The 16,214-nt window shown below is 36.9% G+C and overlaps 1 protein-coding gene across 1 annotated transcript in view; it reads left to right on the top strand.

The window, feature by feature from the left end:
• The first annotated feature begins 697 nt into the window (after nt 1-697).
• The window catches only part of FARP1 (FERM, ARH/RhoGEF and pleckstrin domain protein 1), a 637,651-nt gene continuing 622,134 nt past the window's right edge, over nt 698-16,214 (top strand). The window contains exon 1 of the mRNA XM_053707824.1: nt 698-1,003. The gene's annotated coding sequence lies outside the window, so the exon portion shown is untranslated. The remainder of the gene's footprint in view (nt 1,004-16,214) is intronic.

Genomic DNA, 16,214 nt, shown 5'->3' with positions numbered 1-16,214 from the left:
TGAGATTGTGGATTTGGGGTTTTCATGAGCTGTACGCCATAATCATCACAATTATGACAAATCACGGCTTGAACTATCTTGCTTTGCATGTAATGAATGAGTCTATCTCATATATTAGTTTCACTTTTTAAGTTGCATTAGTGAAATAAATGAACTTTTGCACGATAGTCTAATTTTTCGAGTTTCACCTGTATGTATGTATGTATATATATATATATATATATATATATATATATATATATTTATTTATTTAAAGTAACATGCTTTATACGTTATTGCTACTACTACTAATTCATAACAAAAATTAATTTTAAAAAAATGTAGATACTGTTTACCATAATACAGACATGTGAATAACAATTGTACACAATTATATTTCCTTTACTAACACTAATTTACGCAATTGCAAATGTATGCAATTAAATATGCATGCAATTAAAATCGGGTCACGGTGTTTTAGGGTCCTGAGTGTTGTGCTTACGACTGTCAGGATTCTTCTTCCACAATATGTGTCAGACAAGACAGCTTTATAGACACTGGAGGGAGCTGTCGCCTTTTTTTTTTTTTGCGCTGTCCCTTTCTGTTCTTATCCAACAAACGTCTCTCTATTTCTCCCCTCCCAGGGGGCATGGAGAGGAGGGGGAGTCGGGCAGTGTGGAGTGGCTAAGGACAGGAGGAGGAGAAAGCGGTGCTGCTGTTGCTCTGCTCATCTTCCCGCTCCTGGTCAGAAGGAGGCAGTAGTATACGTCTACACTGAAGTACACTCCTCCTCCAGGGATACTGGGCTTCTGTAAATCCTGTTTGCAAAAGGCAGAGCGATTCTTACAATGGCGACCCTGCTTTTGAGCCCATCCTCCCTCAGCCTTGCCTGCTTTCCCACCCTGTAATGGCAGCGGTACCCTAACAGAGAGAGTTGTTACAACAGCAGTGAACAGAGAGAAAAGAAAGAGGGATATACAGTTTGTGCAAAGCGTGTGGAACCAGACTGATCCTACACAGAGAGGTAAGGCAGGCGCAATACAAAAGGGACAGGCTGCTTTGCATGTGTGATGCATATAAAGGGATTTGCTGCTGTCTGAGGGTAATAGTGGGAGGGTGAAGGAGCCCTTAGGGGCAAGAGGATACAAAATAAGGGGAGGGTTTTGATCCGGGAGATGGGAAAGTGCAGAGGTGGCAGGTCAGATTGAACAGGGCAAGGAGTCAAAGTGTGTATGAGTAACAAAGAGAATAGGTGAGTCAACGAGACATTCTTCTAGACTAAAGTAGGATGGCACCTAGGCAGAAGAGCAAAATAATACAAAAATAAGATGATAGCCGTCATGATAGATGCAATAGTAAGATAGCTGGGTGGTTACTGGTTACATTATTATTGTTATCCAAATCACCGTTGTAGCTACTGTAATATCTGAATCATATAACAATACAGTACAGTATAACACGTCATGCTCCAAAGTGTTTTCTAAATGAGATAAACGTGATTAATTGCTAAAGCACTGTTATTTAGAAGTATTGGTCACGGTGGTTCCATCAATATGTGAAAATTAGGCGGAGCCTGGAAACCGTACATAATAATAATAATAATAATAATAATAATAATAATAATAATAATACAATCTACAGATACAAGTAGTATATCTCAGTAAAAATATGAGAAAGCCAAGCATCATCCCAGTATAGTCACTAGTAAATTCCATAACATTCTAGGTTTTGCCATTTGAGAACCAGACTGACATCTCTATTATAAAGCAAGTTATTACTGCAAAAGCAAACAATAAATGCAACTATCTGTCAAAGCAAGTATTATCTTGTGTCAGTAGTGTATATCCATGCATAACCTCACAGAAGGTGAGATGCCTTTATCATATTTGTGGCAGTTACCAGTGAGTGGATATGGTTACCACATATAACACAATGAAGAAACTTTACAGTGTTAGTGATCTCTGTTCTTCTATTCAGAGTAAATAAAAAAGGGCATTTGAAAGATTTGAAGCTTTGTAATCCAATTATTTCCCATCCAAAATAGCCCATGTAGAATGTGTGTAAGAGAACAAGATGCCAGAGAAGCTAAGCCTTTGGGTACCAAAATGGGCAACATACAGTAATGCTTAAAGGGACACTGAACCCAATTTTTTGTTGTTTCGTGATTTAGATAGAGCATGCAATTTTAAGCAACTTTCTAATTTACTCCTATTATCAATTTGTCTTCGTTCTCTTGCTATCTTTATTTGAAAAAGAAGGCATCTAAGCCAAGGAGCCAGCCAATTTTTGGTTTAGACCCTGTACAGGACTTGTTTATTGGTGGGTAAATTTATCCACCAATCAGCAAGAACAACCCAGGTTGTTTGCCAAAAATGGGCTGGCATCAAACCTTACATTCATGCTTTTCAAATAAAGATACAAAGAGAATGAAGACAATTTGATAATAGGAGTAAATTAGAAAGTTGCTTAAAATTGCATGCTCTATCCTAATCTTGAAAGAAAAAAATTGGGTTCAGTGTCCCTTTAAATGATTTCAGCCTTCTTTAGCAGCCATGTGGTTGACACCTTTCAGACACAGCCATCACTAACTCACATTTGTCATGCAAGTATGTGATGCTTTGTTTGTGAATTCCCCGTACCGCAACATGTATCTTGCTGTCCACCTAGTAATGGCTTTGTATTCTTGTTCGAGCTACTGAAAATGTAGTATAACAATCATTTTATGTTTGTAGTCCAGACTGCTAAATGATACCCACTGAGAACAAATCCATCCTGTATTCTTGCTATTGTGCTTTCATTTGTTTGTTGTAATGGTGTATTAATTCATCCTCCCAGGGGTGGCTATTAGGTGTTGAATTACTGGCCGCTATACTGTAGGTGACATCACTAGGGCACGTTAGCTCCCTGTGTGTCACTTCCTTGTCTAGCACCATATGCTCTAAAATTGGCAGACAATTTAATCATTCTGATCATTTTTTTGTTTTTATCCTTCATAATAATGTACATTATTTATTTTACCAGAGAAACTGTATTGTTCTTTTTTTAAAAGATTCCCTGGAGTATTTTTTTTTAGACCTTTAACCCACACGTCTGATAATTAAGTTGTTTTATGGCAATGAAATGCTGATATTTGCCAGTTTAAACTGTACAGGTTTATTGTTGATACTTGTGTGTGTGTGTCAGTTTGTACCTGTACAGTTTGTTCTGTCGCCTGTCTGCTTTGAAAATAATGTAGCATTGTGGTGTGTGTTTAATTTTTTTTCTCTTAAGAAAGGCACAATTCACACATTCCCTCATCTGGAAAAGTTTAAAATGCGGTGTGTAGGCCTCCAAGCTGTTTAATGACCCATTGATTGAAATGATGCAAAGAGATCTGCTGAGAACACATTCTTAATTGAGAATTTATTTCATTTTGCTAAATATTATTGCACAACTGTCAATTCATGTTTACAGTCATTTTGTATATCTCAGAATTTTAGCACATTTTCAATCTGCCGCACACTATTCCTTTTGTCTTGTAAACGTGCACTTTATGTATTTGGAAGATGTAGATGTATTTGGTAGATTGTAGGAATTAAAGAACATACATTTGCAGAAAGTAAATTAATGTCATAGCATTTTATTATAATTTGCATATAGCCATGTGCTTATAGGGACATAAGACAAAATTAGAACATTTTATTATTGCGTGTAACTAGGTGTTTAACCTCTAAAATTTAAAGGGACACTGAACCCAATTTTTTTTGTTTCGTGATTTAGATAGAGCATGCAATTTTAAGCAACTTTCTAATTTACTCCTATTATCAATTTTTCTTCATCTCTTGCTATCTTTATTTGAAAAAGTCATCTAAGCTTTTATTTTTTGTTCAGCCCTCTGTACAGCACTTTTTTATTGGTGGATGAATTTATCCACCAATCGGCAAGAACAATCCAGGTTGTTCACCAAAAATGGGCCGGCATCTAAACTTACATTCTTGCATTTCAAATAAAGATACAAGGAGAATGAAGAAAATTTGATAATAGGAGTAAATTAGAAAGTTGCTTAAAACTGCATGCTCTATCTGAATCACAAAAGAAAAAAAATGGGTTCAGTGACCCTTTAAGTCTGCTCCAGAGCAGCAATGCACTACTTGGACTTAGCTGGACACATCTAGTGAGCCAATGACAAGCGACACAAGTACATAGCCACCAATCACTAACTGCAACTCAGCAGTGCATTTCTGCAAGCGACAGTGCAATAATAAAATGCTGTCACACAGTACGCAAGCGACAGTGCAATAATAAAATGCCGTCACACAGTATGCAAGCGACAGTGCATTAATAAAATGCCGTCACACAGTATGCAAGCGACAGTGCATTAATAAAATGCCGTCACACAGTATGCAAGCGACAGTGCATTAATAAAATGCCGTCACACAGTATGCAAGCGACAGTGCATTAATAAAATGCCGTCACACAGTATGCAAGCGACAGTGCATTAATAAAATGCCGTCACACAGTATGCAAGCGACAGTGCATTAATAAAATGCCGTCACACAGTATGCAAGCGACAGTGCATTAATAAAATGCCGTCACACAGTATGCAAGCGACAGTGCATTAATAAAATGCCGTCACACAGTATGCAAGCGACAGTGCATTAATAAAATGCTGTCTTCGAAGAGGGTAAACTTAAAAATAGACTAGAACTCACAGACATAATGAAATGTGTCTTCTCCAAATGGCTAAAGTACAACCAAATACACAATTTTATATGTACACACCCCTACGGGTGGTGTTAGCAGAAATCTGACCCCTTTTGAACAGGTATGCATGATGAAACTCCCGGTTTGCCACACACTATCTTGAGCAAGGAAACTATTGACCAACGCCAAAAGCACTTAAAGGGACAGTCTAGGCCAAAATAAACTTTCATGATTCAGATAGAGCATGTAATTTTAAACAATTTTCCAATATACGTTTATCACCAATTTCGCTTTGTTCTCTTGGTATTCTTAGTTGAAAGCTTAACCTAGGAGGTTCATATGCTAATTTCTTAGACCTTGAAGCCCACCTCTTTCAGATTGCATTTTAACAGTTTTTCACCACTAGAGGGTGTTAGTTCACGTATTGCATATAGATAACTTCTCATGCACGAGCACGGTGTTATCTGGGAGCAGGCACTGATTGGCTAGACTGCAAGTCTGTCAAAAGAACTGAAAAAAGGGGCAGTTTGCAGAGGCTTAGATACAAGATAATCACAGATTAAAAGTATATTATTATAACTGTGTTAGTTATGCGAAATGGGTAATAAAGGGATTATCTATCTTTTAAAACAATAAAAATTCTGGTGTAGACTGTTCCTTTAACACCCTGATTATACAGAGAGATGGCATAAAGACTTGGGTAGGGCTCTTAATGACTCAGAGTGGAAACGTATCTTAAATAACACTAGGAGGTCTTCTTCCTCCACTAAATTTTCAGAAATAAACTACTAACCAGGTTGTACTTCACGCCCACTATATTGAAAAGCATTTACCCATCTGCATCGCATTCATGTTGGAGGGGTTGTGGGAAAAAGGTAACACATGCATATTTGGTGGGACTGCCCCATATTAAAACTTTTATGGAAGGGCATACAACAGACTATTGGAATTATACTGGGACAGGAGGATCATTTCCAGCTGGACCACATGACGGCTGTACTTAACCTTCTACCTCCGGCCAAATGTAGATTAAAAATTAGGCTACTCTAAATGACATTAAATTCAGCTACATCACTAATTGCAAGATCATGGAAATCACAAACTTGCCCTACACCTCACAATTGGTTCACCCATATGGATAATACCCTAACTCTAGAAGAATATGGGTGCTTTAAATCCTTTTTTCATGACTTAAAAAAATTCATATGGGAGGACATTCAACACAAAATACCTCTTAACACAAAAAGTTTTTCTCAAGACTCCAGTGTGGCTTAAACTTTTAAAATCTAGCACTCTGAAATCCCGGAAAGGATCTTTCCCCATTCTTGCCTCCTCCCCTCCCCTCCTTTACACCCCCTTTCTTACTCCCTGCCCCCCTCTCTCCATAGGCCTATATTTCTGAGATATTGAAGGACACAGCACAATGTATTATATTACACAGATGGTATGATGAGACCGCCAACTCCACACTTATTTACGTTGTCTAGGTTACTGTTTATTAAGTTAAAAGTTTATTCATTTGACAGCTCTGTTCTTGATGGACTTTCAATTATAAGAATTTTCGGTATGTCAGGACACAGCATTGTTCCAATGTTATGCTAAGCATATGAAAGCTCTGATTTTGCTGGACATTCAACGATAAAAATTTTGATATATGTCATGATACAGCGTCTCTACAGCATTATACTAAAATGATATAACTATATTGTAAGAAGTTTCATTCTATTGATTGCTGATGTATTGTAAGAGTATACACTGTATTGAAATCTATAAAAATGAATAAAAAAAAAAATGCTGTCACACAGTATGCAAACGACGGTGCATTCGTAAAATGCCGTCACACAGTATGCAAGCGACAGTGCAATCATAAAATGCCGTCACACAGTATGCAAGCGACAGTGCAATCATAAAATGCCGTCACACAGTATGCAAGCGACAGTGCAATCATAAAATGCCGTCACACAGTATGCAAGCGACAGTGCAACCATAAAATGCCGTCACACAGTATGCAAGCGACAGTGCAACCATAAAATGCCGTCACACAGTATGCAAGCGACAGTGCAACCATAAAATGCCGTCACACAGTATGCATGCGACAGTGCATTCATAAAATGCCGTCACACAGTATGCAAGCGACAGTGCATTCATAAAATGCCGTCACACAGTATGCAAGCGACAGTGCATTCATAAAATGCCGTCACACAGTATGCAAGCGACAGTGCATTCATAAAATGCCGTCACACAGTATGCAAGCGACAGTGCATTCATAAAATGCCGTCACACAGTATGCAAGCGACAGTGCATTCATAAAATGCCGTCACACAGTATGCAAGCGACAGTGCATTCATAAAATGCCGTCACACAGTATGCAAGCGACAGTGCATTCATAAAATGCCGTCACACAGTATGCAAGCGACAGTGCATTCATAAAATGCCGTCACACAGTATGCAAGCGACAGTGCATTCATAAAATGCCGTCACACAGTATGCAAGCGACAGTGCATTCATAAAATGCCGTCACACAGTATGCAAGCGACAGTGCATTCATAAAATGCCGTCACACAGTATGCAAGCGACAGTGCATTCATAAAATGCCGTCACACAGTATGCAGTGTTTTTGTTGTCTAATGCAGTTATTTAAATTAAAAAAAGAAATAAAATATTTTGACAATTTATGCTTGAAACTTGGTAATGTTTTTCAATAAAAGAATACCAAGCAAATTAAGCAAATTTAGATAATATAATTAAATTGGAAAATGGTTTAAATTCAATGTTTTGTCTGTCTGATTCATCAAAGTTGATTTTACTGTCCCTTATGTACTATTGTTGTCCTAGAGTTTTTTTGCGCATGCCAGGGATGCAAACGAGCATATCTGCAGCCTACAGCCGCATCTATAGCAGGTTGGGTATTTTAAGTTATTCCAGTGGTGAAAAATTAATAGAGGTGTTTTAATAATGCAAATATATTGCAGAAATGTTTCTAATATACTTGAAATGTAAAAACTTCAAATACAACTTTAATGTACCTTTTAAGTTAATGTTTTGCAGTTTGAACTGAGAAACAGATGTTTAATCCCTTTGATATTACCTGCAATCATGGACATCTAAAGGTCTAGCATTTTAATAACGAGGTTATGCGCAAAATAGGAGGGCAGAACCCTTCAATGTAATTTGCTGTAAACTTATTTACAGAAATATAAGCAACTATGTGGAATCGCATTCCAGTGACAGTGGTAATGGGAACACAGATATGTCTAACAAATAAAGAAATGCATTTTAAGGAAAACCAGCCAGGGTTAGCTTTTTTGTTTCTATCTGTCCCTTAATGACCACAGCACTTTTCCATTTTTTGTCCGTTTGGGACCAAGGCTATTTTTACATTTCTGCGGTGTTTGTGTTTAGCTGTAATTTTCCTCTTACTCATTTACTGTACCCACACATATTATATACCGTTTTTCTCGCCATTAAATTGACTTTCTAAAAATACCATTATTTTCATCATATCTTATAATTTACTATAAAAAAAAATTATAAAATATGAGGAAAAAATTGAAAAAAACACACTTTTTCTAACTTTGACCCCCAAAATCTGTTACACATCTACAACCACCAAAAAACACCCATGCTAAATAGTTTCTAAATTTGGCCTGAGTTTAGAAATACCCAATGTTTACATCTTTGCTTTTTTTATAAGTTATAGGGCCATAAATACAAGTAGCACTTTGCTATTTCCAAACCATTATTTTTCAAAATTAGCGCTAGTTACATTAGAACACTAATATCTTTCAGGAATCTCTGAATATCCATTGACATGTATATATTTTTTTTTTAGTAGACATCCCAAAGTATTGATCTAGGCCCATTTTGGTATATTTCATGCCACCATTTCACCGCCAAATGCGATTAAATACAAAAAAATGTTCACTTTTTCACTAATTTTTTCACAAACTTTTGGTTTCTCACTGAAATTATTTACAAACAGCTTGTGCAATTATGGCTTAAATTATTTTAAATTAATCTCTGGGATCCCCTTTGTTCAGAAATAGCAGACATATATGGCTTTGGCGTTGCTTTTTGGTAATTAGAAGGCTGCTAAATGCCACTGCGCACTACACGTGTATTATGCCCAGCAGTGAAGGGGTTAATTAGGGAGCATGTAGGGAGCTTTTAGGGGCAATTTTAGCTTTAGTATAGTGTAGTAGACAACCCCAAGTATTGATCTAGGCCCATTTTGGTATATTTCATGCCACCATTTCACCGCCAAATGCGATCAAATTAAAAAAAAGTTACATTTTTCACAATTTTAGGTTTCTCACTGAAATCATTTACAAACAGCTTGTTCAATTATGGCACAAATGGTTGTAAATGCTTCTCTGGGATCCCCTTTATTCAGAAATAGCAGACATATATGGCTTTGGCGTTGCTTTGTGGTAATCAGAAGGCCGCCAAATGCCGCTGCGCATCACACGTGTATTATGGCTAGCAGTGATGGGGTTAATTATGTAGCTTGTAGGGAGCTTGCAGGGTTAATTTTAGCTTTAGTTTAGAGCTCAGCCTCCCACCTGAAACATCAGACCCCCTGATCCCTCCCAAACAGCTCTCTTCCCTCCCCCACCCCACAATTGTCCCCGCCATCTTAAGTACTGGCAGAAACTCTGCCAGTACTAAAATAAAAGCTATATTTGGGCTTTATTTTTATTTATTTTTTGGCATATTTACATATGCTGCTGTGTAGGATCCCCCCCTTAGCCCCCAACCTCACTGATCCCCCACCAAACAGCTTTCTAACCCACCCCCTCTGCCTTAATGGGCGCCATCTTGGGTACTGGCAGCTGTCTGCCAGTACCCAGTTCAGTAACAAAAGTATGTTTATTGTTTTTTTCATAGCCCTTTTCTGTAGTGTAGCTCCCCCCCCCCCAGACCAACCCCCCACCCCTTCCAAAACCCTTAGATCATCATTTATTTTGTTAAATGTTTTTTTTTTTAACTTTTCTTAACTTAACTTTTTCTGCAGTGTAGCGGTTCCCCCCCGTGCACGCGCCCGCCCGCCGCCCCCTGTGCACGCGCGCGCTCCCGTGCGCGCCCCCGTCTGTCCCACCCCCCTCCCCTTCATCCGGCACACCGATGGCCGCCCACCCGCCTCCCAGACTTGCTCCCACCCACCAACGATACCGGCCACCGATGTCCGGTGCAGAGAGGGCCACAGAGTGGCTCTCTCTGCATCGGATGGCCAAGGGGGGTTATTGCAGGATGCCTCGATATCGAGGCATCACTGCAATAACCGGAAAGCAGCTGGAAGCGAGCAGGATCGCTTCCAGCTGCTTTCCAGACCAAGGACGTACGCCACACGTCCTCGGTCATTAACTGTATTTTTTTTGAGGACGTGTGGCGTACGTCCTTGGTCGTTAAGGGGTTAAAGGGACAGTCGAGTAAAAAAAAAAAAAATTTCATGATTTAAATAGGGCATATAATTGTAAACAACTTTTTAATATACTTTTATTGCCAATTTTGCTTTGTTCTCTTGGTATTCTTAGTTGAAAGCTAAACCTAGGAGGTTCATATGCTAATTTCTTAGATCTGAAGGCCGCCTCTAATCTGGAAGCATTTTGACAGTTTTTCACCACTAGGGAGCGTTAGTTCGTTTGTTTCACATAGATAACATTGAGCTCAGGCATGTGAAGCTCATAGGAGGCAGCACTGATTGGCTAAAAATGCAAGTCTGTCAAAAGAACTGGAATAAGGGGGAATGGGTAATAAAGGTATTATCTACATTTTTAACAACAAAAATTCTGGTGTTTACTGTCCCTTTAAACGTTTTTTTCTTTTCTTTGATTATATGTAAAGGGAAATTAAATAGTAATTTAAAATGTTAAATTATGTGTAGTTAGAACACTTTAAAATATCCTTTCATTATTTATTTTGTTCCCTTTCCCTGTAATTTATCTCTGAAAGTTGTTTTTTCAAAATTCCACTGAGTTTGTATAAAGTTATGGGTGCTGCCCTAATTTAACTTTAGTTTCCCAGCTACTGACTCTCCTGCTGAAAACAAGGAGGATATAAAACGGGCAATAAAGCAGAATGTCCAAACAAGGCTGTGTGGAACATAGGATTATCCTAAAGGGTTTCTATACAGCCTTATTTGCACAAACAGAAATAAATAGAAAAAAAAATATTGAATGTGGAGGCGCCCATTACTTTGTAGAAACTAAAATACTTTATAGAAACTAAACCTTTACACTTATATTTTCAATATTTAAACAACTAATTTAACTGTAAAAAATACACCTACATTTTATTCTAAGGCTGATCTTTGCTTTGAATATATCACTATGTCTAGCGTGTGTTTACTATTTAATAACTCTCTTAAACTTTTGTATTAAAGTGAAGGTCAACTTAAAAGTACAGCCTCACGGCGTTGCATAGACTTATAAAAATGAGCAGGAGTTTGTCATGAATATTTTTAAAATCTATTTCAGCCCCTTTGCTCAAACGTCACGGCCCAGGGGGGGAAACAAGGATTAGTTGGTTTAAGATCGTCATCTGTCAATCAATTAGACAAGATGGCGGACAGGAGTGCTGTGTCATGCTCATTTTTATAAGTCTATGAGGCTATACTTCTTCTAGGTTGACCTTCACTTTAAGAACACCTTTTAAATGTTGGAGTCTGTTTGGAGTTTGTTACAGCATCTAAAAATCTCAATTTTATTTTCTGTTCAGCTTTGTATTATGTGCTGGGTGTCTCTGGCAATGCCCTGTTTATATTGGACAGTTACAAATTGCAATGAGTCCAAGTTGGTCACCTCCCTTCAGAACCAAATGTAAACCATCCCCGCAAAAGCAACAAATTGTGGGCAACTCCCTAAAATGAATTACCGAAGGCTTAGTATAATTTGTATTAGGATATGTTTAGGGTATTATAAAGTGTGTTCTTTAAAGTTCTCTCCTATTTGACTAATCGTGGCGTTCAGAAAATATTTCTTAGTCTGTTCAAGTAGTAGCCCAGCAATATTAGCCCAAGTAAATTAATTCACCTTCTGAAACCAAACAGACTGGACTTCTGTTCTTAGAAGATGAGATGACATGTGGTCTCCAATGGAATACTTCGCTTAACTGAGATGGAAAGATCTTGCAATGTTTGTTCTTCCATACCAACACTACATATAACGGTTAAGGGTTGCACAGCAACTGTGTTTGATAGAAGGGCCTTGGAAGACACACCGTAAGAAAGGCCAGCAGTTCCTTTAAAGCTTTTATTAGAGGGGAGATAAAAGCATATATGGTTAAAAAGAAACATCAATATAAAGCAAGTGCTATAAGTATCTAATTACAGAGAAAAAAAAAATATCTATCTATATCTCTTATATTAATAATACTAATAAAGCACTTTGGTGAAAATATATTCTTGCCAAGAAGGAAAGCAAATTCTTTATACTTTAGAAAATAGTACAAGATTATATAAAAGCTTTTTTCTATAGATTTGGAGGGAAAGTATCTGGCTAGCCTGGTCAGGATTAAAAAAAACCTCAACAAAGTATAGAAGCATTTAAAGTAGGTCATAGCAGATATCACACTACAGATTTTTTTCCCCAAAAACTCTATACAAAAGATCATATTTGAGAACAAAAAAATAAATAAAATTGGGATAAGATTCAACTTCCTAAGAGAACAGCAGAGGATCTGAGTGTGATTAGCAAACTATTACAGATGAAGAAATCCTAAAAGCTATTCTGAAAACTAAATTAAATAAAGCTCTGGGTCCAGATCAGTTACCAATAGAGCTATATAAACTATTAATTGATAAGATTATGCCAATAATAATGGATGAAAAATATCTAGAATTCATTTGATTTTTGGTGTAATATTGAATAAATAGTATTTTTTAAACATGTGCCTTCGGAAGTTTCTGATACCTGCGGATGAGGGCGGCTGGTTAGCTATTTTCAGAGCAGATTTTATACTTGTGAAACAGCAACATACTAAAATATGTGCAAATCCAGATTTGAGAGTGTTGCTGTTTCATAAGTATAAATTTGGCTTCAAACTAGCTGACCGTCTTAAAGGACCACCTTCTTCCACATATCTAATTTTCTAAATTTTCTTGTTATCCTTTGTTGAAAAGCAGTAAGGTAAGTTCAGGAGTGTGCACTATATGGCAGCAGTTTTGCAACAGTGTTATACATTAGCAAGAGCACTAGATAGCAGCACAATTTCCTCTCATGTGCTCCAGACATGCACGCTACATATCCAGATATCCCTTCAACAAAGAATAACATGAGAACGAAGCAAATTTGGTATCAGAAGTAAATATCTGAATTATATGTCCCTTTTAAGGAAGGTAATGCTAATCTTATAACAGTATTAGTCCAAATTTCAGAGATGAGAAGGCACAATAAAATGACATCAGACTAGTCGCACGTTAGACGCCGAAAAGGCTTTTTACTCAGTAATGTGGGATCATCTTTTTTCATCTTAAAATAAATTTGTTTTTGAAGAAAACTTCCTTAAAGGGAGACTCAAGTCAAAATTAAACTTTCAGGATTCAGATTGAGCATGCGATTTTTAACAACTTTCCAATTTACTTCCATTAACAAAATGTGTACATTCTTTTTATATTTACACTTTTTGAGTCACCAGCTCGTACTGAGCATGTGCAAGAATTCACAAACTATATACATATATGCATTTGTGATTGGCTGATGGCTGTCACATGATACAGGGGGCTGGAAATATACATAACTATTGTATTACATTGATATACAACCAGACCTTTATATTCTATTTTTGTTTGATAAATGGTTGTCAAACATCATATATACAACTGCAAAAAGACATGCGACAAGGCAGCACCATCTCGCCATTCCTCTTTAAACTCGCCATAGAACCTCTTGCAATATATTGAGAAAAGAATTGGAAGATATTAGACTTGGCGAGAATAAGTCAGTATTATACACTGATGATTTGCTAGCTTTTCTAATTAAGACAAGGGAAACATACTACTATTGTTATCTATATTGAAAAAAGAGTTGGGTTCTCACAAGAATAAGTATAGCCTAAAACAAATTTCTTATGCTAGCAGGAGATTTCATAAATTTTTGGGGTATTAACATTTCTCATAACTCTGCAAAATTGTATTCTTTATAGGGACATGACACTAAAATGTTAAAGCACTTGAAAGTGATGCAGCATATCTGTAAAAATCTGACTAGAAAATATCATCTGGACATCTCTATGTAAATAAGGAAGCTATTTCACCTCAAAATTTCCACAGTAGCGACATCCCATCGTAAAGGGACAGTACACAAAAAATATTTTTTATTATTAATTTATTTTCAATGACTTTGTTATACCAGCTGCAGAGTATAAAATATGAGAAATTGCATTTTCAGGCTTATTTGTGTATATGAAGTAGAGGGTTTTGTGCTTTTAAACCACTGCCTATTACAATTGTTTGAGCTTCAGGTAATATCATATCTTATTATGTTATCACTTTGTGTGCACACACTTGCTTCCTTATCTTATATTTGTCTGGAAAACTAAAGCTCAATACATAGAAAGAACAATGGAAAATGATCATTTTATTACTTAACTATCCTGCACCCCACTGTGAGTTTAATGTCTTCTGCTGGCTGTGTTTACTTAGGCTATTCAATCGCTGAGACTCCAGTATCAAAACTTTCAGTATAGGTTGGGAGACCACAAGGTAAATCAGCTGTTTCAAAGGCCAAAATAGGGGTTAATGAGCTACTTGTAAACACTTTAATATACTCCAGCAGGTAAAATGGATCATTGGGAACAATTTTATTGGGAGAAAATGTTTGCGTGAACTGTCCCTTAAAGCAGACAATCAAGATGCTAGTTCCAGGACTTGCAAAGCATTGTGCATTTGGTGTGTGCAGGCACAGTCATGTTATTGTTCGCCTCTGTATTATAGGAAGTTTTTTTATGCAATCTCACAAGATTTCAATAAAATCTCTTGATCACAGTAAAGCAAAGTGTAACACCATTACTGAATAAGCTGATCGACTGCTGTTCTTTTTTTAAAAAAAAAAATAAATAAAAAAAAAAAAATATATATATATATATATATATTCAGCATGCAGCTGAGAACTTTCATAGTGATGTTCAGGTGATATTTTTTTCCAGTTAATCTGCATCACTTTCAAGTGATGTAGCATATGGGTATTATGGCCTTTTACATTATGCCTCAACTCTAAAAAAGATTAAGAGCAGTTGCGGAACTAACATTGGTGCAGTGATGGTGGGGGCCCATAGCAGTCATTCTGTTCATGTGTGTGTGCAGAATGTGTACAATCCTAATGCATGGGTGCCTTCTATTAGTGCAGGTCGGAGATCTATCTTATTGCTATTGCTTACTGCTGAGTTTACCTTTGGGGGCCCTCCAGTGAGTAGGTCCGCTACTGGTTAAGAGAGATCAAGAAAACTATGAATTATCCTTTTAACTTTAACTGCTAAAATTTGTTTAATCAAAATATTATTCCCTCAGCTATTTCTTATGCAAACTATTGCTATTGATAGTCCATAGAAAAGATTTGAACTTCCTGAAAAGAATATGCATTACATTTCACTGGGGGAGAATTTTTGTTTCTGTCTTTTCAAAATCTTTTTTTAGCTTAAAATATATACGGTGGGCTAGGTTTTCCTGATTTTTACATTTTATAATTGGATTTGTATCACTAAAAATTGCAATTGATTGGATTACAAAAATGGCTCTTATTCTTTGTTAGATTTGGAACAGCAATTAGTTAAACCTTTTTTGTTAAAAGCCCTACTTCATTGTCCATGTAATAAACTCCCAGAAGAAATCTAAGATCATTTTTGGAAGTGTGATTGAATCATGGCAAAAAAATAAATCTGTAAAGAAATCCATATTAACTATCAGTGCTCTACATTTTTAACGATTACCGGAGACCCCATCTTTCCGGAAGCTCTAAAATCTTTTGGAAACGTCTAATGTTTATATACCAATTGGGAGAAGAGGAACTAAATGTTTGAAAGACTTTTGAAGCTGTCAAACTGGATTTTGATCTATCCAATAAAGGATTTTTTTTGCATATTTACATTCCATCCAATATTTTTCTGTATTAGCTAGGATTGCACCTATATATTGGAATTGGTTTCCCATAGATAAAAGAATTTAAAAATATAGATCAGGGAATTACTACATCTACAGTATCTATTTTCTTTCCTAAGATATGGTGAGTCCACAGCATCATCAATTACTAATGGGAATTTCACTCCTGGCCAGCAGGAGGAGGAAAAAAGCACCACAGCAAAGCTGTTAAATGTCACTTCCCTTACCCATAACCCCCAGTCATTCTCTTTGCCTTCGGTGCAAGGAGGAGGTGAAGTTTCTTCTATTTCTTTCTCTATGGTTGAGAAGTATATTTCATTTTGCTATGAGACTGCTGGTCAGCAGCCTCCTGAGGGACTTACATTTTATTCCATGAGCGCTGTCTCCTCTTCTTGGGCTTTCAAAAATGAAGTTTCTGTGGAACAGATTTGCAAGGCTGCAACTTGGTCGTCTCTGCATA

Source organism: Bombina bombina, chromosome 3 (genome assembly GCF_027579735.1).
Source record: "Bombina bombina isolate aBomBom1 chromosome 3, aBomBom1.pri, whole genome shotgun sequence".
NCBI lineage: Eukaryota > Metazoa > Chordata > Amphibia > Anura > Bombinatoridae > Bombina > Bombina bombina.
The sequence above is the reverse complement of the archived record's forward strand: the minus strand, read 5'-3'. Positions and strand labels throughout refer to the sequence as shown.